Below are 22,527 nucleotides of genomic sequence, written 5' to 3'. Positions count from 1 at the left end.
CGCCGGAAATACCGGACCGTGCAGGCGTACTGGTTCCCTTGAACACCGAGCCTGCCCAACCTTACCTGGTTGAATGCTCCCCGTCGCCCGACCAGTGCGGGGAGGTGGAATAACCCGCACCGGGCTATGTAGGCGAACCGGGGACACCATGCGTAAGGCTGGTGCCATGTAAGCCGGCCCGAGGAGACGTACTGGTGGCCAGATATGTAGGGCCGGCTTCATGACATCCGGCTCAATGCCCAATCTAGCCCTACCAGTGCGGGGAGGTGGAATAACCCGCACCGGGCTATGAACACGTACAGGAGACACCGTGCGCTCTATTGCGTAACACGGTGTCCGCCCGTACTCCCGCTCTCCACGGTTAGCCTGGGAAGTGGGCGCAGGTCTCCTACCTGCCCTTGGCCCACTACCTCTTAGCCCCCCCCCCAAGAAATTTTTGGGTAGTACTCGCGGGCTTCCAGCCTTGCCTCCGTGCTGCCTCCTCATATCGCCTCCTCTCGGCTTTCGCTGCCTCCAGCTCTTCACGAGGGAGGCGATATTCTCCCGGTTGTGCCCAAGGTCCCTTTCCATCTAATATCTCCTCCCATGTCCATGAATCCTTGATGCCTTGATCCTGTTGCCGCTTGTCATGCTGCTTGATCCGGGTTTGGTGGGTCATTCTGTCACGATCGTCTTGATATGAGAGAGATTGGACCAAGGCGCAGCATGATATGAATACATCTTCTTTTTATTTATACGAAGACGGAACACGAAACACTTATTCAAACTAACAAAACAACAAACGACCGTGAAACTACAAACGCAAGTGCACACACAAACTACTTACGTTCGACATAGACTAGACATATACAATGACCCACAACAGCTAAAGCCTATGGCTGCCTTAAATATGGCTCCCAATCAGAGACAACAGAAACCAGCTGTCTCTAATTGGGAACCCATTCAGGCAACCATAGACTTTCCTAGACAACTACACACAACACTAAACCATCTATACTCCTTAACCCTCTAAACCATACAACCCCCTAGACAATACAAAAACACATACTTCACCATGTCACACCCTGACCTAACTAAAATAATAATGAACACAAAGATAACTAAGGCCAGGGTGTGACATTATTTTCCAGTAACATCAACTGGGAGTCCTGCCAAATCCTCTGCTTGTCAGATAGGAGGGCTATCTATCCACCTAAATGGGATCTGTCTACAGTTCACATGAAGATTTCAACAGGGATTATAAGGGTTGTTGTGGAGGCTGGGGTGGCTGACAATTACAATGTATCTCAATCTACAGTGTCATTGAAGGTATTGCAAAAATGTATTAGTAGGATTCCTTTGTACAATATTGACTCTCGAGACACTATAACTTCCAGTTGTTACATGCATTCCAATGACTGTATGAACATTAATGATCCTGTTGTTTACTCCTGCAAATAGCACATTCATAGGCTACATTGAATCTCTTCAGAGGAAAGCAAAGATGAGGGCTCTTAGGTGAATGAGGAAATGTGCCTATCAGCCCACGTGCCTCACTGCAATAGTCCTCCAGTTCCCTGAATTCCCCTGCGTAGTGCCTCAGTTATGTAAGTCACCGGGCTACAGGAGATGTGTTTGTTGTTGTTTTTTTTTAAATCGCTTTGGTATTGTTTTCACAAGTATGTGGTACATTTTCAAAAAATGTTGTACAAAACTCCAAACTGGTTACACTTGTAATGCAGCCAGTCTTTCATTCAAAACCTGTAATTGTGCGTTCATTTGGATTGTAAACATCTCTCACCACACAACCATTGATTCAAAATATACATCTACTGTGAAATGTATTGAGAACATTGGTTAAATCACCAAAACACAACATAATGATATTTTTAAATTGTTGTTAATCCAATAGCAAACAGTGCAAAATACGCGTTTCAAATCGCCCTTAGAAGTGCTGAAAGTAATATGCTACAGTACTGTAAATGACAGTTTTCCCATTAGGCAATAGACTTACCCAACAAATCTATAATTTCCATAATATCTTTCCAATGTGTAATCAAAGGTGTGCTCAATGAAGACATCCTCTACAAGCATATATGCAAATAAAATGTTATTTTTCAGATTTAATCGCAACACATGTGTACTGTCTGTAATGAAATTTAAGAAATTAAATTAATGAAAATAAAACAATGTTTAGCACGCATTCATTTGCATCAAGCCTGTCTTGAGCATTTGGCCATAAATTCTCATCCACATCCCAGTGAATGTCCTCATTGTTCATGCACTGCGGGAAAAACCTTTTGGCAGCGCGAATCCAAGCTTGACATTGGTCTGCATTGATGTCCTCGCATGCCCATCCATGGCCAGGAGGGTGGCACACTCATTGGGACGGGACGGCACTCGTACACCTTCCACCTCCGTGCTGTAAAAACTCCTCAATAGGGTTGAGGAAAGGAGAGTGTGGGGGCAGGTATAGGGTCATGAATCGGGGATGGGCCCGAAACCATGCCTGAACCACCTGCGATGGTGGAACCTGACATTGTCCCGCACAATGACATAGGTGACCCCTTCACCTTGACAGGCCTGCTCAATTTCCTTGAGAAAGTGTGCAATGTTATAGGATCCAAGTAATGGCCTAAGTCCTACCACACCATCTTCAGTGATAGCTGCGCACATGGAGATGTTTCCCTCACGTTGTCCAGGCACTTGGATGGTCACTCGTTAGCCGATGAGGTTCGCCCATGGCGCAGAGTTTTGGCCAGGTTGAAGTCCACTTCATCAACAAAGATATCCGTGTGATGGTTCACAGCAAAATCAAGCACCATCACTAGGACCTAGGACCTGTCTGCTCGACTGACATGTCAAGAAGGCAGAGCAACGCCCTATCATGGACAGACCTCTTCCCATTTTAGAAACCATTGAGCCTATATGTTCTGACCATAAAGGCTTGCTATCTAGGGATACACCCAGCAGTTTAGTCTCCTCAACTTGCTCAATAGCCACATTATTACATCTAAAAGAGGTTTAGCATTGAGCGAGTGATTTGTCCCAAAAATGATGATTTTAGTTTTAATGATAAGAGAATCATATGAAAAATATTGTGAACATTGCATTGTGAAAGGCAATTACTTTATATGAAAGGTATTCTAGATGAAACACTGATTAGGTTAAAACGTTACTGTGTGATTTTGTGTGTTGTACTTATCAATTGAAAATGTGCTTAAAGTTTTAAAAAACTGCGTTTTGATTATCTGTTTTTGTACTAAGAGTTGTGAAATTTTACCACCTACTTGTGAAAATAGTATCAAAGTGATAATTATTATAATTTTTTTTTTTAAATCTAACCCCTATACTATGTAGTGAGCGTGGAGACGCTCTCCCTCCCAACAGAAATACCAAAGCACAAGACACCTGTTAAACCTTTCCTTTCTATTCAGAACATGGCAAAGCGCCAGCATTACTCAGTTGGGATGAAAATACACACAATGTGCTGAGAAGATTCAGAGAAGATTCAAATATAACTTTTTACATTGTTACAACAAATGGCCCAGGTTAGCTCATAAGAAATGACTACTTCATTTGGTAGAGATGCATTTAGTTCATTAGGGCTGTCTCCCCATTGTTGAGGTCTGTACATTTAAAATTGACCAGGTTATATGAGTTATACTGTATGAATTCACTGTTGGTCACTAGCTATCAGATCAGTGTGCTGAATGAGGGGAACCACCCCACGTGGACCTCTCATCATGATACCATTGGGCAGATTATAGGCTATGCAAGGCCCTGTGTTTTGTGCAATCATGTGACCAAGCAAGATTTTATCCTGTATTTTAAACCTTATACAGAAATGAGAATTACACCAAAAATGAAAGCAATTGTCTGAGGATGGTGTTGGACCATCTGACTGAAAAACAAAAGGGGACAGTTTGATGAACATCTCTGAATAAAGGTTCAAATCCAAGCATGTCACATTATTGCACAAAACACAGGGCTCTAGATGGCTCTAGATGTCACTGTTGGTCAGTACCATTGACACAAAGGTTACTACCTATCAGGTAACTTGTGTGAGAACGTCACCACTCCTTATACTTTGCACATTCTTCCACTGCAAATCAACCATTCCAGTGTTTTACTTGCTATATTGTATTTACTTCGCCACCATGGCCTTTTTTTGCCTTCACCTCCCTTATCTCACCTCACTTGCTCACATTGTATATAGACTTATTTTTCTACTGTATTAATGACTGTATGTTTGTTTTACTCCATGTGTGTTGTTGTATGTGTCGAACTGCTTTGCTTTATCTTGGCCAGGTCGCAATTGTAAATGAGAACTTGTTCTCAACTTGCCTACCTGGTTAAATAAAGGTGAAATAAAAAGATTTCAACTTGTATGGGATGGTATAGACTTTCCTCATTACCTGAGCTCTAGCAGCACAATGACAGTCATTGGGGGGAATTCATTAGTCGAATTCCATTGTTAAACGTTTTGTTTGCCATTTACTTGAGGAACCAAACTGAAGCAAACAGAAACAAACTGTGAGGGACCTTGCTACATAAATTTTTCCAATAGAAACTCTCTTTTTTTGTTGTAAAACATTTTCCATTTGGAGTAAAAATGTTTCCATTGCAAACCGTTTTGCAACAGAGGAAACGTTTTTCAAGGGAATCTGACGAATGAATATTCCTCTGGTGAGGTGGTCAGTTTCTATAATCTCTCAACTGACTGAATGTAAACAAAGCAACTATACACATAAAAACTTAATGAAGATGGGTAAAATGGAGACAAGGGGGCATACAAAATCACCACTGACCTTTCAAATTCTGTCACTCAGTGAATGATTTTATTTAGCTATTTGGTTTAGAACAATACAAGGCTGAAGAATGAGATAAAATATACACGTTTAATAATGTTGACATTTGCCCAAAGGTCTATTTCATTTACATATGGAAGTGAGATGTTTTATGCAAATAAGCCCAACTTCCACTGGGTCGTACTCTCGAGCCGTGGTGTCGGGTTTCACCGCGAGCATGCGTGAGAGTAGCAGCGGTCGATTGCTTCATTCATTTTCTGACAAGAGTAGCGCAGCGTGTGCCAATGCAAAGTAGGCAACACTCAACCCCGCTGGTTAACAGTAGCTAGGCGTTTACTTTGCTATGATATTTTGGCGTTGAGCGATGGAAATGAAAGACTCGTGCAGTGTAATTTTAACAGCATACCATTCATACGCACCGTCCAGGATACATTTGGTGGATGAGGGCTATGCGCCTCCAAGACACTCTCCTTGCAGGTAACTGGCACTTTATTGATGGAAGAGCTGCAACATAAATGAACAAAATGTATGTTAGCTGTTTAACTAGTTTGTTATTGTGTATCCATTGATATAATGTTCAAACAAATAGGACTGGTTAAAGCGCTTTGAGAGCGAGAGCGTGGGAAATTGGGACTTTAAATTATAGTCTCTGCTGTCAGAAGTTTACTGCCTCGCTACTGATGGTGAGTAGCCTAGCTCTATACAAAAAGCTTTGAAGATGTTCATGGAATTGTTGCGTTGGTTTCTGCTGAAGTGTATTGTTGGTTTCTGCATAGCACCACATACGGTATGTGACACAGTTCTGACACGCTTAAGACTTGGAAGTGATTTTCAAGTGTAGCCTATCAAACAAAGATGTGCCGATGATAATACGTTCTTAGCCTATTGGATGCATTAACTGCACATTTGCAGGATGATATTGCTTGCTGGCACAGATCTGACGTCAGTTTTACATTATAGCTTCTGATGAGTCACTAGGTCAGGATTTGAGCATTTCTACATCAGGAAAGCCTGAAAACATTTTTTGGGTGTCTCAGATTGTTGTGTCAATTCTCTCATAGAAACAAACTTGGGAGGAAGCATGTTTGATATGTTTTTTTTCATTTGAGTCACAAACCTTTTTTAAGAAAATCATGATGAAAGTGGCCATTTTAATCCCCTTTTAAGACCTATAAGCCGTACATGCCTCCTGTAGAAAAATGATTCATTAACTGTACATGATAGACATATTGGTGTCAGTGATAAAAGATGGAGTATGTCAAGATTCAGAATATTTTTTTTAACATTAATTTATTCAACATAAATATTAACATGAATATATCCAAAGTACCCCTTTTTTAATGTAGTTTATTTTTAGACATTGTTTTTAACAATATACTCTACAAGTACCTTACATTTCCAGAGTGGGTGCTTTGCTACTTTTGATGTTATGATCCAGTTTATGACCACCACAAACACGGTGAATGGGAAAATGGATTCAAAGGAAACTCCCTCTGTAGGGGATTTGCTGAATGTGATTGGTTAATGACCTATTAGTAATGGGCGAGTATTTTTTTTTTTTTTTATGGCCCAGTGCCCCCGGTGGGTGGAGATTTCACTTAAGGACCAATGGAAGGGTCTAAAATGTATAAATTCCACCCACCCGGGCCATGCAAAATTAACTTGCCTATTGTTGAGATGGAGAAGTATAGCTCACTCTGGCTGGGTTGACTTTCAGGTGAGTCAAACAAAACACTCAATTTGCAGGCAGTCACTTGGCAGGCACTGCACAGAGCACAAGGGGACATTTATAAAGCCGATTATGTCTGGGTACGGCCATTGAACATAACAACTGTAATTATGTGTAATTATAAATAGCTATTTTTTTTATATAGACACACACAAACAAAAGGGATAAGAAATTGTTCAGGTTTCACCATGTCTCCAGTAGCGGATTTAACAAGCCAATCATCTAGGATTGCGGAGTCGTATTCATTAGGGCACACCGTAGCAAAACATTTTGCAACAGAAAACAAAAATGTGTGTTTGTTATTGGACAAGTTCCGGTAGGCCTTGTTTAAGTCTGTTTTCCTCTGTTTTGTGCCTAGTGAATACGACTGTAGACTGATTGAACTGCCAGGTCACTTCACCTAGCTGTGTGTATGTTAAGGTTGGCTGTATTTTACTTCTTTGGCAGGGCTACACTCATCTGGCATTTAACTGGAATGTGTATTTATGGAGTCCTCTGTTTGTTATGGTTCTTGGGAAGTAACCACTGTGCTGTAAATTTAGACTTCACACAACATTTCACGGCCTCTCTCCTCCATTCTAACCATTAATTCATTACATTAAGACCTATCGAAATATTAGGCTAAAATAATATAGATAAAATATCCTTATACTTAAGTCTTTAAAAATAATTGTATCTAAATCTGTTCTTGAGTAAGAAATTAACTCTCACACGCCGTTGACTAGATGTTCTGTTATTTGAACACTTTCTTTAGAATTCACTCTATTTCCAATGATATGTGAGATAGCTGTTGGCTCGTACTGTAGTAGGTACGATACGGTCTATGGTCTGTACTGACCGTATGTTCCACTGTGTTGCCCCACCTGAACAACCTCAGAACATCTGTCCTCCCAGCATGCCCAGTTGTGGCCAGTTTGCCCAGACGCTCCGTTTGTTTGGCTACTTGTCCCGTGTGTGTACTTGTGCGTGTCATTGACGGGTGATGGCAGCCACGAGCTACCCAGGGTCAGGCACCGACAGGGGAGCCAGCCTCTTTTTGTGTGGCATGCCAAAAAGTTGGATTTTACCCATGGGATATTATGTCTTCTCAGTATTGCTCTTGAATTAATTTACGTTGAAAAACACTTTTTAGTGTGAAAGATGATCAAATGTTTTTGTGGATAATGGTGAAAATTGTAAAAAATATTTTGGGTGAACATAATAATCTGATGGCAGTAATGTGTTAAGACAGAACGGGCCACATGTTTTCACATGGAATGATGCTTTGACTACCAGTACAAGGTTAGATAAGCATGAGGAACATGGTGGTTCTCTGCTGTTTATACAAGGGTATCAGAACATACAGTAGGCAACGGCACTTATAGTAATGGCCCTTATGATGTACGTTACAGTACTTTCACTGATCAGACTGACATGATTACAACTTTCATCCAAAATATGAGCTTGTTTTACTCCAATGTTTAAACAAAGTTAATGTAAACACACCGTATAGCCTCAAATTTCTAAATCATGGATGGTCAGTCCTTGCATCCATATCTCTGTCTATGAATTTGAGTGGTTACATTTCTGCAGCCCCATCCTTAATTATTTTGTACTTTTACCCCTTTTTTTTCTCCCCAATTTCGTGATATTCAATTGGTAGTTACAGTCTTGTCCCATCGCTGCAACTCCCCTATGGATTCGGGAGAGGCGACGGTTGAGAGCCATGCGTGCTCTGTAACACGACCCTGCCAAATCGCACTGCTCACTTAATCCGGAAGCCAACCGCACCAATGTATCGGAGGAAACAACTGGAGACCAAGTCAGCTTGCAGGTGCCCGGCCCGCCACAAGGAGTTGCTAGAGTGTGATGGGACAAGGAAATCCCGGCCAGCCATACCCTTCCCTAACCTGTCGACGCTGGGCCAATTGTGCACTGCCTCATGGGTCTTCCGGTCATGGCCACCTGTCACACAGCCTGGGATCGAACCCGGGCCTGTAGTGATGCCTTAGACCGCTGGGCCACTCAGGAGGCACCATCCTTAAGCTTTTTACCGAAACAGTGGCAGGGAGCTCGACTCTTTGTTTCAACTGAGGATAGCCCCCCCCCCCCCATCTAAAATGTCATGTCATTTTGTTATGTTTGAGTCACTCAGATAACATATGAGTACGGCATGAACCATAGCAAAAATGTGTAGAATTGCAAGAAATTAGCTTTAAAACCTCAAAATGTAAAACACGCTAACTTTGCCTCCACTGCTGAAAAAAATCTTTGGGGAAACATTGAAATGACAAGTCATCTGAAGATCTGAGCAATAACTTTAAGGACATTTGTCTGAGAACAGAATTCTCTCTGGAATCAGGTTTAACTGGAGATTAACTGGTGACAACATCAGGAAAATTCATTGACATTTGAAAGACACACTTGCTGTTTAAACTGTTCTAGTTGTATTTTAGCCTTCAGCTGTTTAAACTGTTCTAGTTGTATTTTATTCAGGCCATTAAAGCCTGTGCTTTTGGGAGTGGGTTAATTTATTTTAATGAGAGCTCGGCTTTCTTTATTAATTAGCCCACTTCATTATTCATTTGACCCATAATCTCAAATTAATCTCCCAATCTAGCACCATCTGAAGTGATTGTTGAGTCAAAGCCTCTTGATTGTAGAGGGCACAGCTGGTCACACCACCACGACTGATGATAAAAAACAGAAAAGTGGCACAAAATAATTGAACAAAAATAAATCAGATGGACACAGAGGGGATCCACCTTCACCACTCTGAGAGCGCTGCTGTACAACGGGATCATGTGTCTTTCACTCCCGGGTGACATCATTCCCACAGGCTAAAGGCAAGAGCTGTGTGTGTGCGCACGCACAATCATGCACTCTGTTTTGGCATGTGTGCACCTTTTTGATGTGTGTGCTGACGTTCGCTTCGCGACCGGCACGTGGGTTTGTGCATTTGGGTCACCGGCAGGATTATTTTCAAAGCTTATCCTCCATTGAGTTGTCAGACACACAATGGTAACCCTTGGCACACGGGTGTCTCCCCATGAATGTGCCTATTGTAGCTGGTGAAAGACCGGCTCTTCGCTGTCTTTCAACCGCTTCTGTGGTAATTGGTGTTATTGCTATATTGGTATGGTATTGCTGTGCTGTTAGGCTAACGGAGATGTTTTGGAACAAACACGACTGAAATCTATAAACATGGATATTGGGTGACTGTTTTGGTGGTTTTGAAAGACTGTTTGGAATGGATGACTAGTTACATGTAGGATTTCTGATTTTTACATGTTTGTTTATTGGCATTTTCATGATAACGGAGACTCTGATTTTTCGCTTTAAAATGTATGCCAAACATAAACCATTGATTTTCAAACTCTATGCACAAGGATTACTTTAAACAATTTATGTGGAAACATTTCACATTTCATTTACTGTGCAGATGCATATTTTGCTAACAGAAAAATCTCTTCTTTTTTTTTATGCGACCACGTTTTCCAAAAACTCTTTTTTTCTCATGGTATTTACCATATCCACATTCAGTGACTTCACTTGTGAAGTGTGTTGATGTCACAGGAGAAGTCTGTTGTGGATGGTAGCTTAGTCTGTTGTGGACGGTAGCTTAGTCTGTTGTGGACGGTAGCTTAGTCTGTCGTGGACGGTAGCTTAGTCTGTCGTGGACGGTAGCTTAGTCTGTCGTGGACGGTAGCTTAGTCTGTCGTGGACGGTAGCTTAGTCTGTCGTGGACGGTAGCTTAGTCTGTCGTGGACGGTAGCTTAGCCTGTCGTGGACGGTAGCTTAGCCTGTCGTGGACGGTAGCTTAGCCTGTCGTGGACGGTAGCTTAGCCTGTCGTGGACGGTAGCTTTTCTATAAATCACTTCCCATTTCACTGTAGTGCTTTTACAGCATGTTTTGTATTCGGGCAATGTGACGAGGAACTACACAGTGACCAGCCTGAGGAAGTTGTTCTTCTGCCTGACTAAATGGATCAGCGAAACCCATTTGAGAGTTTCAAGAATTTTCTGTTTCTATCAACACGTTTTTATCACCTTTTGACATGCACCTGTGATGTAAAATGAATGGGAAATGCATGCCTTGTTGAAATGGAAATATCACTGTGAAGCAATGCAGTCTGTTATTTTGTGGTAAGGGAGATACAATTTGATTGGCGGGTTAGTCAAGTGTGCACATTTTATTTCTGACGTCATACAGCTCAGTACTTTTATTACCTAGTGAGCGAACACGTCCCCTAAAGGCACTCATAACCTGACAGGTTTCAAGGAAACCACAATGGAAGAAAAGGTCAATAGTTCATAATGTACACAGAGGGATTATCAGAAACGAGAATGAGGTATGTCTCTATAACCTGTCTCCTCCCCTTCATCTAGACTGATTTTTGAAGTGGATTTAACAAGTGACATCAATAAGGGATCATAGCTTTCACCTGGTCAGTTTTTCATGGAAAGAGCAGGTGTTCCTAATGTTTTGTCCACTCAGCAGGTTAGGTGAACTGAATTGTAAGTAAGTGTGTGTGCGTGCGTGGTCACTGAAACTGTGGTGAATTTGAACTTAACCACTTAAGATGTGACCGAAACGAAGCACACTACTCAAGTACTTCCCACATTGACTCAGTGTTGACGTAGTGGAATTGAAACCACCTTCCTACGGTGAAGATGTCGGGACCGAAATACCTGCCATAAATCCTTTTAAATAAAATACCTGAATGTGCAGTGGGATCATTCCATATGAATTCAATAACTTTCTGACTACACACCTTTTGATTTCTACAATGGGCAAACATGTATGTAAGGTTTCGTTCAAATCAAAAGGGGTGCAGTCAAAGTTATTGAATTCATATGGAACGACCCAGTGATAAAATGTGATAGGTTAGCAATAAATAGGACGATGACTGAGACAAATGAGCGAGTGACTACCTGGTCTGGTATTTTTGGCAATGCTGCCTGTCCACATTCCACTCCGCTCTCAGGTAGGACTGAGTGAGAGATGGATGGTACAGCTGTACCTGCTGACTGATGTTTAGGCATTCATCAGCTTCCGGAGGTAGAGAACCAAGCCAACCTGAACAGCTGATCTACATACCTGAGGGGCATGGGACTGGAGAGAGGAGCTGATCTACACCTATAATGGCTGTAATTTTATACCTGAGTGGATAATGACTGGACTGGAGAAAGACTGATCTACTCTGCTGTATTTCTATACCTGAAGGACTTTGAACATGGAGAGAGGGGCTGCCACTATACACAAGTAAACAAACTGTATTTTTATTTTTTAAATGTAACCTTTATTTAATTAGGCAAGTCAGTTAAGAACAAATTCTTATTTACAATGACAACCCACTGTTCCCCGGTAGGCTAACTGTCTTGTTAAGGGGCAGAACAACAGATTTTTACCTTGTCAGCTCGGTGATTCGATCCAGCAACCTTTAGGTTACTGGCCCGACGCTCTAACCGCTAGGCTGAAATGGCTAACTAGTTAGCGGTGTAGTAGCATTTTGAATCGGTGGCATCACTCGCTCTGAGACCTTGAAGTAGTTGTTTACCTTGCTCTGCAAGGACAAGTGGCTTTTGTGGAGCGATAGGTAATGATGCTTTGTGGGAGGTTGATGTGTTTTAAAGGGTTTCTGGTTTGAGCCCAGGTTGGGGCAAGGAGAGCGACGGAAGCAACACTGTTACACCTACACACACAGATGATTAAAAAAGCTGTTCCGCCCTGATAAAGGGGAAGAGGTTGGACACTTGACAGCGACTCTATTGTAAACCGTTGAGGGTGAGCGGCTGCTTTATCAGCTGAAGAATTGTTTATTTGCTGTGCAGGATTTATTGTTTTACCATTCTATGCTGCACGTGAATGATCCATTACGCAATCATTCCTCCCATGTCTGTATTCAGAACTTTGACGTTAGGAAAGTAGTTTTGATTTTACATGAATTTGAGTTAACTGACTGATGTGACAGGATTACTGGAACGTCTTATTTAAAAAAAAAAAAAATAAGACAATAAAAAGACCGTGATTTGTGAGATGAATGGCTACTTTGTACTTAGATCCATTTTTCACGGAGAGATGCTGGTTGTTACTGTGGCGCAGCCCCTGAAGTCATAACATTGCACCTGACAACTATAACAATGTAAAGATGATCTTCAACCAGAATAATTCTGTGGATAATATCAAATTAACACGATTGTCGAAGTAGAAAAAGGATACGGCTGAAATGAGTGTTGGCAGTATGTGTGTCAATTTTGTCCTCGTTTCACTGCCTCTTCCTACAATAATTGCTTTGTATAGCACGGCAGGAGGCAGTGGGGAGACTTGTGAATTTGAAAGGGAAATGATCACTATGGAGTTGACAGACGCTCTGCTCTCTCTCTTTCACACACTCACACGCGCACACTGTAGTCAGTTACTTTGACTATGTTGTGTAGTCCACACTGAGATGGGGTTGGACATGCTAGCCTGACAGAAATGGAAGGCAACTCTCATGGTTGAAAGGCTTTCAAAGGCTGTGGATGTGTATTTATGTAACAGAGACTACAATAGGGCCTCTCAAGCATCATTTGATGTTCTGAATCTGTTTGGGCTACAGATGGTCACCTGTTTGGGCTACAGATGGTCACCTGTTTGGGCTACAGATGGTCACCTGTTTGGGCTACAGATGGTCACCTGTTTGGGCTACAGATGGTCACCTGTTTGGGCTACAGATGGTCACCTGTTTGGGCTACAGATGGTCACCTGTTTGGGCTACAGATGGTCACCTGTTTGGGCTACAGATGGTCACCTGTTTGGGCTACAGATGGTCACCTGTTTGGGCTACAGATGGTCACCTGTTTGGGCTACAGATGGTCACCTGTTTGGGCTACAGATGGTCACCTGTTTGGGCTACAGATGGTCACCTGTGCTCCAGCAAACAGCAGCTCTTTTAAAACTAGGAATGTTGTCACCCCAAATGTCATTCCAGGGTTTACCTGTTCTTTTTGAGCCTGTTGGCCAGATGTTAGATTTCATTTCTATAATATGTGAACCCTTTTTAAAGTCCGTTTTTAGTTTACTGAATGCACTTGGCTAGGTTTAAAGAGCTCATGTGCCTAACTTGATAGAAACTTCCAGTGTGGTGAGGGAGACTTGATCACAGTGCTATGTCATACTGGTAGGATGTCTGCCTGCTTGAACGCCAATAACTCTGGTACACATGAAAACATTAAATGACCCAGGGCATCGATACATCACTCAGAGATGTACAAAAACAATATAACATTACAAAATGGGTGACCCTTTCCTTTAACGTTGTCACATTTACAGTGCATTCGGAAAGTATTCAGACCCCTTGAATTTTTCCACATTTTGTTACGTTAGCCTTATTCTTAAATGGATTCAATTGTTTTTTCCCCTCATTAATCTACACACGATATCCATAATGACAAAGCAAAAAAAGGTTTTTATACATTTTTGCAAATAAAATCCATTTAAATCTGAAATCACATTTAACATAACTATTCAGACCCTTTACTTTGTCGAAGCACCTTTGGCAGCGATTACAGCCTTGAGTCTTCTTGGGTATGACGCTATAAGCTTGGCACACCTGTATTTGGGGAGTTTCTCCCATTCTTCTCTGCAGATCCTCTTAAGCTCTGTCAGGTTGGATGGGGAATGTTGCTGCACAACTATTTTCAGGTCTCTCATGAGATGTTCGATCGGGTACAAGTCCGGGCTCTGGCTGGGCCATTCAAGGATATTCAGAGACTTTTCCTAAAGGCACTCCTGCATTGTCTTGGCTGTGTGCTTAGGGTCGTTGTCCTGTTGGAAGGTGAACCTTCACCCCAGTCTGAGGTCCTGAGCGCTCTGGAGCAGGTTTTCATCAAGGATCTCTGTGTACTTTGCTCCGTTCATCTTTCCCTCGATCCTGACTAGTCTCCCAGTCTCCCAAAAAACACCCCCACAGCATGATGCTGCCACCACCATGCTTCACTGTAGGGATGGTGCCAGGTTTCCTATAGACGTGACGCATGGCATTCAGGTTAAAGAGTTCAATCTTGGTTTCATCAGATCAGAGAATCTTGTTTCTCATGGTCTGAGAGTCCTTTAGGTGCCTTTGGGCAAACTCCAAGAGGGCTGTCATGTGCTTTTTACTGAGGAGTGGCTTTCGTCTAGCCACTCTACCATAAAAGCCTGATTGGTGGAGTGCTGCAGAGATGGTTGTCCTTCTGGAAGGTTCTCTCATCTCCACACAGAAACTATGGAGCTCTTTCAGAGTGACCATCGGGTTCTTGGTCACCTCCCTAACCAAGGCCCTTCTCCCCCGATTGCTCAGTTTGGCCGGGTGGCCAGCTCTAGGAAGAGTCATGGTGGTTCCAAACTTCTTCCATTCATGGCCACTGTGTTCTCGGAACTTCAATGCTGCAGAAATGTTTTGGTTACCTTCCCCAGATCTGTGCCTTGACAATACTGTCTCGGTGCTCCACGGGCAATTCCTTACACCTCATGGTTTTTATCAACTGTGGGACCTTATATAGACAGGTATGTGTGCCTTTCCAAATCATGTCCAATCAATTGACTTTTTGACAGGTGGACTCCAATCAAGTTGTAGAAACATCTCAAGGATGATCAGGATGCACCTGAGCTCCATTTTTGAGTCTCATAGCAAAGGATCTGAATACTTATGTAAATAAGGTGTTTTTGTTTTTTAATTAAGTAGCAAAAAAAAATGCTTTCGCTTTGTCATTATAGGGTATTGTGTCTAGATTGAGGAAAATGTTGTATTTCATTAATTTTAGAATAAAGCTGAAACGTAACAAAATGTGTAAAAGAGGAAGGGGTTTGAATATTTTCAGAATACACTGTACATGGGGGGGATTTTTTTTCTTCTAATGTTTACCTAAATCTGTGGTTCATTTGGTTGTTTCTTATGTGATTATGGCAAGTTTCAACGACTTCCCTTTTTTATTTCATTCGCCATTTTATTGTTTTGTCAACAGGTCAGGAGTTTACAGTCCAATAACATTCATATACTAGTACATCTCTAGTCTAGATAGATATGTTTTGTATGTCTAGTTGCCCTTTGGCCATTTGGTAATGATGGCATACCAGGCTCCTGCTATCTTTTAAAAGGCCAAACAGGATGTAACTGCTGCTGCAGTCAAGAGTAGCCTGTTTCTCACAAACATTTCTCACAAAATGCACTGCTTTCCCTTCCAAATAACTGACATCAGCTTGTGATGTTACAGGCTGTTTGTAATGTAACTATTAGGTTTGAAAATACAGTTAAAGGTACTTTGTTGAAGAAGGATGAGTGGCCATTTTACAGTATTATTGGCGGCCATTTTTCAATTTCTACTGCAGATTTGACAGTGATGTAATGCTAGGCTAATCAACAAAAAAGGTGGGGAGGGGGGGGGGGGGGGGGGGGGGACGTGACGTGACTTCATGCCACTCTACATGAGCTATTTTGGCTGCGGGAGTCCAAAACATGAGTTCTGGACAAAGTGGAGACAACACAAGATGGTATTCCATAGATGGACATTAGTCACGGGCAGCGATGTTAGTCAACATATGATGACACTTTGTTATGTCATGACCAGCATGTGACCACTGACCAGGGCCTGAATCTATTCCCTTTTATCAAGGTACTGGACCAAAACATCCCCATACAACTCATGAATCTTTACTGATGTGATGGGTCATATCCCACTCTTCATACAAACCCCCATCCGCCCACTAACGCCACTCAAGCAACCTATACATTCCCAATCAAGTGTATTAATCAGTGAGAGGCAGCCATTACATCCTTGTTTCTATTGATCTGTAGTTGGAGGATGTAGCCTGCTGTTAATGGCCCTGATTTTTACCAGACCTTTACTAAAAAAGGGTGCTCTGTGCTCACACAAGCCCCTCCTTTTAGTGTGTTGCGTGTGTGTGTGTATGTATGCGTGTGTTTCTCTTTTATTTGATGGCATAATGACCTTAGTGACCCCAGGTAGATCTGAGGGTGTTGAGAGGGTCTGCAAACTAAATAGTGGCTCCTGACCTGCGGCGCTAGACCAGACTCTCTGTGTGACTGGTAGGAGGGAATTTGGCTCTTGCTGTTGAGAGCAGGGGGGGGCTTGCTGTTGAGAGCGAGGGGGGGCTTGCTGATGAGGGTGGGGGGGGGTTCTGTTGAAGGCAGGTGGGGGGGCCTGGTGATGAGGGGGTGTTCTGATGATGGCAGGTGGAGGAACTGGCGATCAGTCGTCTATTCCCACTCAGATAATCAGATGTGTAGGAAGGGGAAAGTCCCATTTTGTCTTTTAATGTCACTGAAGGGACTGTTCAAGAAAGAGACAGAGGTCAGGCCCATAGTATGACTGGTCAAGGAAATGATTGATAGCGGACTGACTTTGGATCAGTTGTTGTTGGTTGGCCTTAAGCTTTAGCCTACAAACCAGATTGAATGTAATGTTAGCTGTGACCAGGTTTGGACCATATGCACCAGACCCCCAAGTTTATTTTTGGAAAGCCAGATGTTCCAGACCCTGGCCAGGGGCTTATTAAGGAAAATGAGTTTTAGTTTCAACCACCACACTGATTTAAGATCAACACGTGTTGTTATTTGCACAGTTTTAAAATTAGAAAGATAAAGAAAGTCTTTAGGTTTTAGACACATGAGCTACGGTCAGCAATTTGGCACGCGCACAAGTTTTATTTCATCGCTTCTAAAAGTGTATGGCCAATTGAATCAGTAGGAGCTTTGGGAGAAGGTTTTAGCTGATTCACTTATGAAGGAAGGAGATGCCAAAGTGGCTTTGGCAGGTTTTGAAGGGCGCGCTTCCAATACTTTCCTTTCAGCAGTGGGGCAAGGACACTGGCTGCAGAGCGGTGTTGATGGTCGGACATGTTTAAAGCTGCAGTGAGTGAGGCGAAACACGTGTAAATGGTTATGCTTTTCTGGGGTATTGTTGTTGGACTCTGGCCTTGGCTCTCAGGCCCTGGTGTTGACATTCTTGGAGGAATTAGGTCATGATTGGAGGGCTCTTGGTTTCTACTCCGATTACAGACCTCCGTACCCACTCTCAGCCCCCTCTCTGCTTTCTCTCCATCAAGCCTATACCAGCTCCACATGTTTCCAGTTGCTCCATCACCATTGACCTACATATGATGTTTGGGGAAGGGGGGGTCATTTAAGGAAATATTAATATTTTCTCTCTGATTTTGAATTACTTTGGAGCTCCAGTAATGATCTGATGTTTAAAAAAAGGAAGATATATTTAAATGAAATGATTGTTTTGAGCAGAGATTTTTGTAAGTTATTTATTCATAACAAGACAGCTGGGATGCACAGCAAGAGTTCATGTATTTGAAGTTGTTTGTATTCCAGGTTTTTCCCATTTTAAGAGGGATCTGTATTTGTACTATTCCTAATTAGACTCATTTTGGGTTAGGTTTGCCCTTAAGAGCTATTTCTTAAATGTACCACAAGTTAACTGCCATGTCCTCGCGCTCTCTCTCTTTCTCCCTCGCTGTCTTTCTGACTCTTTCTCCACTGGATCTGTCAGAAAGAGAGGGAGAGTAAAAGAGGTGCAGCGATGTGGGCATGTGATGACCTTTTAAAGAGGGAGTTGAGGCTTGGCGAAGATGAAAGCAGAGAAGAGGAATGGTAAGCAGTAAATGTGTCGGGAGCGGGGCAGGGGAGCGGGGCAGGGGAGCGGGGCAGGGGAGCGGGGCCGGGGAGCGGGGCCGGGGAAACGGAGAAGGGGAGGGGTGAAAGACTGGCAGAGAGTGAGGGAAGGAGGGGAGAAAGCTGGACACTGGAAACTTGTGTGCCACCCCGCGGAGTGGGAATGGGATGGAGGGAGAGCGCGAGAGAGATGTGTGTGTGTGTGTGTGTGTGTGTGGGAGGAGAGATGAGTCTCTGTGGAACCCAAACTCTGTCTGTAGGAGGATATCCTGAGATAGTTGTCCCTGTCTCTCTCTCCCTCTCTCCCTGCCTGGCTTCAAACAGCTTTGTTTATATACTCTAGACAGGCACCTCTCTCTCTTTTAGATCACTAGAGTTCACTCGCTCCCCTCTTCTCTCGAGCTGGATGAGGAACTGAAAGGTAATCTGATTTTTCCTCCTGAAATGTTATCCTCTGTGTGTGTGTGTTCATGTATTGATTCTTGTGAAGTGGAACATTAACACATGGACTGTCTGTATTGATGGTGGTGTGAATGGTTACGTATTGATTCTTGTGAAGTGGAACATTAACACATGGACTGTCTGTATTGATGGTGGTGTGAATGGTTACGTATTGATTCTTGTGAAGTGGAACATTAACACATGGACTGTCTGTATTGATGGTGGTGTGAATGGTTACGTATTGATTCTTGTGAAGTGGAACATTAACACATGGACTGTCTGTATTGATGGTGGTGTGAATGGTTACGTATTGATTCTTGTGAAGTGGAACATTAACACATGGACTGTCTGTATTGATGGTGGTGTGAATGGTTACGTATTGATTCTTGTGAAGTGGAACATTAACACATGGACTGTCTGTATTGATGGTGGTGTGAATGGTTACGTATTGTATTTACTAAGATATTTCCTTTGAGAACATTCAGTACTTGTCCTTTTAGCCAGTGGTCATGGATTATGAGTTCCAATTCCATTTAGTTATTTGTATGAATGTTTTGATTTTTGTGAAGGACAAAGATATTTCAGAGCAATTTTTTATTTTTGATATTTTACCAAGAAGCACACCTGAAGACTTAGGGATTGTAGTACATTCATTTGATCTGAATTGACTGTAGTGGAACGGTACCCACATGATGAATGAGAGAGCTTTTTAAACGGAATGATGGTTCTATAGGTTTCCTAAGCTGGAGTGTGAGTACTGTATGTATCCGCTGTAGTATGGGTACTGTATGTATCCGCTGTAGTATGGGTACTGTATGTATCCGCTGTAGTATGGGTACTGTATGTATCCGCTGTAGTATGGGTACTGTATGTATCCGCTGTAGTATGGGTACTGTATGTATCCAATGTAGTATGGGTACTGTATTTGTACTAGTGAATCACAGGAAGCCATAGTGACTGTAGTATAGCCTACCGTACATAATGTGTCACTGGAATGGTGTCACCCTGTCCCTACACTACCAGCACCTGAGTTAGAGAGATTCCTATCTAAAACTCTTACTCTTCAACTTGAATTTATTTCAATAAACCTCCTTAACATGACCTGAGGGGAAATGGCTGGGTAGAACTAAGTGTGTCTGTGTCATACATACCTTAACTGTTCTGTATTTCACCTAATAAGGCTTCTTTCATTTTGAACCAGATGTTTGAACCAGATGTTTCTTGATATTTTGGAGACTGGAGATTAACCACTCTGTGAATCAACTGAGGTGACTTAGTGCGTCTACTATTGACTCTGTTCAAGGAACAACCTGGGCCAGTATTCACAAAGTGTCTCAGAGTAGAAGTACTTATCTAGGATCAGTTTTGTCTTTTTTTTATTTTTTTAAAGATCATAAGATTTATGGACAGAGAGAGAAGACCTGCTCCCAGATCAGCGCTCCTACTCTGAGATGTTTTGTGTATACTGGTCCTGACCTATGTCCCCTCAGTTGCCAGCATCATAGCAGGTGACGTCGCTGTTGTTCAGAGACGGTGAAGAGTTGTTTTCAAGTTGTATTGGTACGGGAATGCATGGTATACATCCTCCAACGAAAGGCTTCTGTGCTGATAAGCTGTCACCCACCCACACACACGCATCCAAACCTGCTCTTCAACAAGCACGGCATATTTCTTTGTGTCAACATACCAGCCTTACACCTGGAATTGTTGTTTTTATTCTGCACACATGGATTCCTAGAACAAGGTTGTGTGTTCATTTGAATTGTCATGATATGTGCGTGAGGAGGCCTGCGTTTCTAAGCCTATATCAATAGGGATAGTCATAGGCTCAAAGTGTTCTTAGCTTATTCTTTGCCTCTACAGCCCATCATACTAGCTACTCTTCCTGTAATGAACGGAATACTGTAGGCCTGTATGTTATTCTGTGAAATCTCATGTGATAACGTGAGGGTAGAGGAGTACCCAGGGGAACAGAAACCCATTAAAACAAAGTTCCGCTCCATCCGCACGCCCAGCATGCATCACTCTAATCAATAACATCCCCCTAAGTGTGGCCAGGGCCAGCTTCCTGGCATACACACACACACACTTATCAATATTTGAATACAAAACAAGTAGGCATACCTTTTCCCTGAATATTGATGTGCTTTTGGCCCTATGTGAGCTTGCAAACAAAATTGTCCATTGTGCAGCAAATTAACAAATTTAATTTGAACAGAATTGAATGAAATTGGGATGGTTTCCATGCTGAATAGATATTAGGAAATCCCTTAGAGGCCCCGGGAAGACCCCTTTAACCTTCCGCTCCACTCCTATTCATGTCCCTCCTCCAGCTGTAGAGGGGGAGATAAGGGTGTGTGTGACACTGCCCTCAGTTCTCTGCCACGTTCCTTTCCCAACCTATCATTCTTTGGACCAGGAACCCCCAGCATTGACCTGGCCCATCAGACCCGACATCAGACTCCATCGAACCATACAGGTATATGGGGCCAACAAGCCACAACAAGGTGCTGCTCTCCTGACCACTCAACACACTGTCTGTCTGAAATGAAAGGGCCTGTGATGTCACGAGGCCTCTCTGTAATTACGAGTTGTAATGGGAACCCGGCTGTGACTGGAAGCAGGCAGACCTGTGGGAAGAGATGGCTTTAGGAGGGTGGATGGACTCCGTATGATGATGGACAGTGCATTCTGAATGTATTCAGGCCACATTTCTCACACTTTGTTACGTTATAGCATTATTCTAAAATATATTAAATGTTTTTTTTTCTTATCAATGTACACACAATAGTCCATCATGACAAAGCAAAAAAAGGTAGTAAGACAATTTTGTATATATATATTTTTTTCTTCATATTCAGACCCTTTACTCAGTACTTCGTTGAAGCACCTTTGGCAGCGATTACAGCCTTGAGTCTTCTTGGGTATGACGCTACAAGCTTGGCATACCTGTATTTGGGGAGTTTCTCCCATTCTTCTTTTCAGATCCTTTTAGGCTGCATGGGGAGCGTCCCTGCACAGCTATTTTAGGTCTCTCCAGAGATGTTCGATCGGGTTCAAAGTCCAGGCTCTGGCTGGGCCACTCAAGGACATTCATAGACTTTTCCTAAAGGCACTCCTGCATTGTCTTGGCTGTGTGGTTAGGGTCGTTGTCCTGTTGGAAGGTGAACCTTCACCCCAGTCTGATATCCTATCCAGGTTTTCATCAAGGATCTCTCTGTACTTTGCTCCGTTCATTTTTCCCTCAATCCTGACTAGTCTCCCAGTCCCTGCCGCTGAAAAACATCCTCACAGCATGATGCTGCCACCACCATGCTTCACCGTAGGTATGGTGCCAGGTTTCCTCCAGATGTGACTCCTGTCATTCAGGCCAAAGAGTTGAATCTTGGTTTCATCAGACCAGGGAATCTTGTTTCTCATGGTCTGAGAGCCCTTTAGGTGCCTTTTGGCAAACTCCAAGCGGGCTGTCCTGTACCTTTTACTGAGGAGTGTCTTCCGTCTGGCCACTCTACCATAAAGGCCTGGTTGGTGGAGTGCTGGAGAGATGGTTATCCTTCTGGAAAGTTCTCCCATCTCCACAGAGGAACTCTGGAGCTCTGTCAGAGTGACCATTGGGTTCTTGGTCACCTCTCTGACCAAGGCCCTTCTCCCCCGATTGCTCAGTTTGGCCGGGCGGCCAGCTCTTGGAAGAGTCATGGTGGTTCCAAACTTCTTCCATTTTAAGAATGATGAAGACCACTGTGTTCTTGGAGACCTTCAATGCTGCAGACATGTTTTGGTCCCCTTCCCCAGGGTAGCAGTTTTCCCTCCTGTATCAGTCACTGATTGGTAAATTAGTCTAACCAGCTATCTAAACTTGTTGTAATCATTGTCAAATTACCGATGGGGGAACCCCCATTGATTTTGTTTGTCACTCTCACTCAGA

The sequence above is a fragment of the Salvelinus namaycush genome, chromosome 33 (genome assembly GCF_016432855.1).
Source record: "Salvelinus namaycush isolate Seneca chromosome 33, SaNama_1.0, whole genome shotgun sequence".
In the NCBI taxonomy this organism is placed as follows: domain Eukaryota; kingdom Metazoa; phylum Chordata; class Actinopteri; order Salmoniformes; family Salmonidae; genus Salvelinus; species Salvelinus namaycush.
This window is presented reverse-complemented; position numbering follows the sequence as displayed.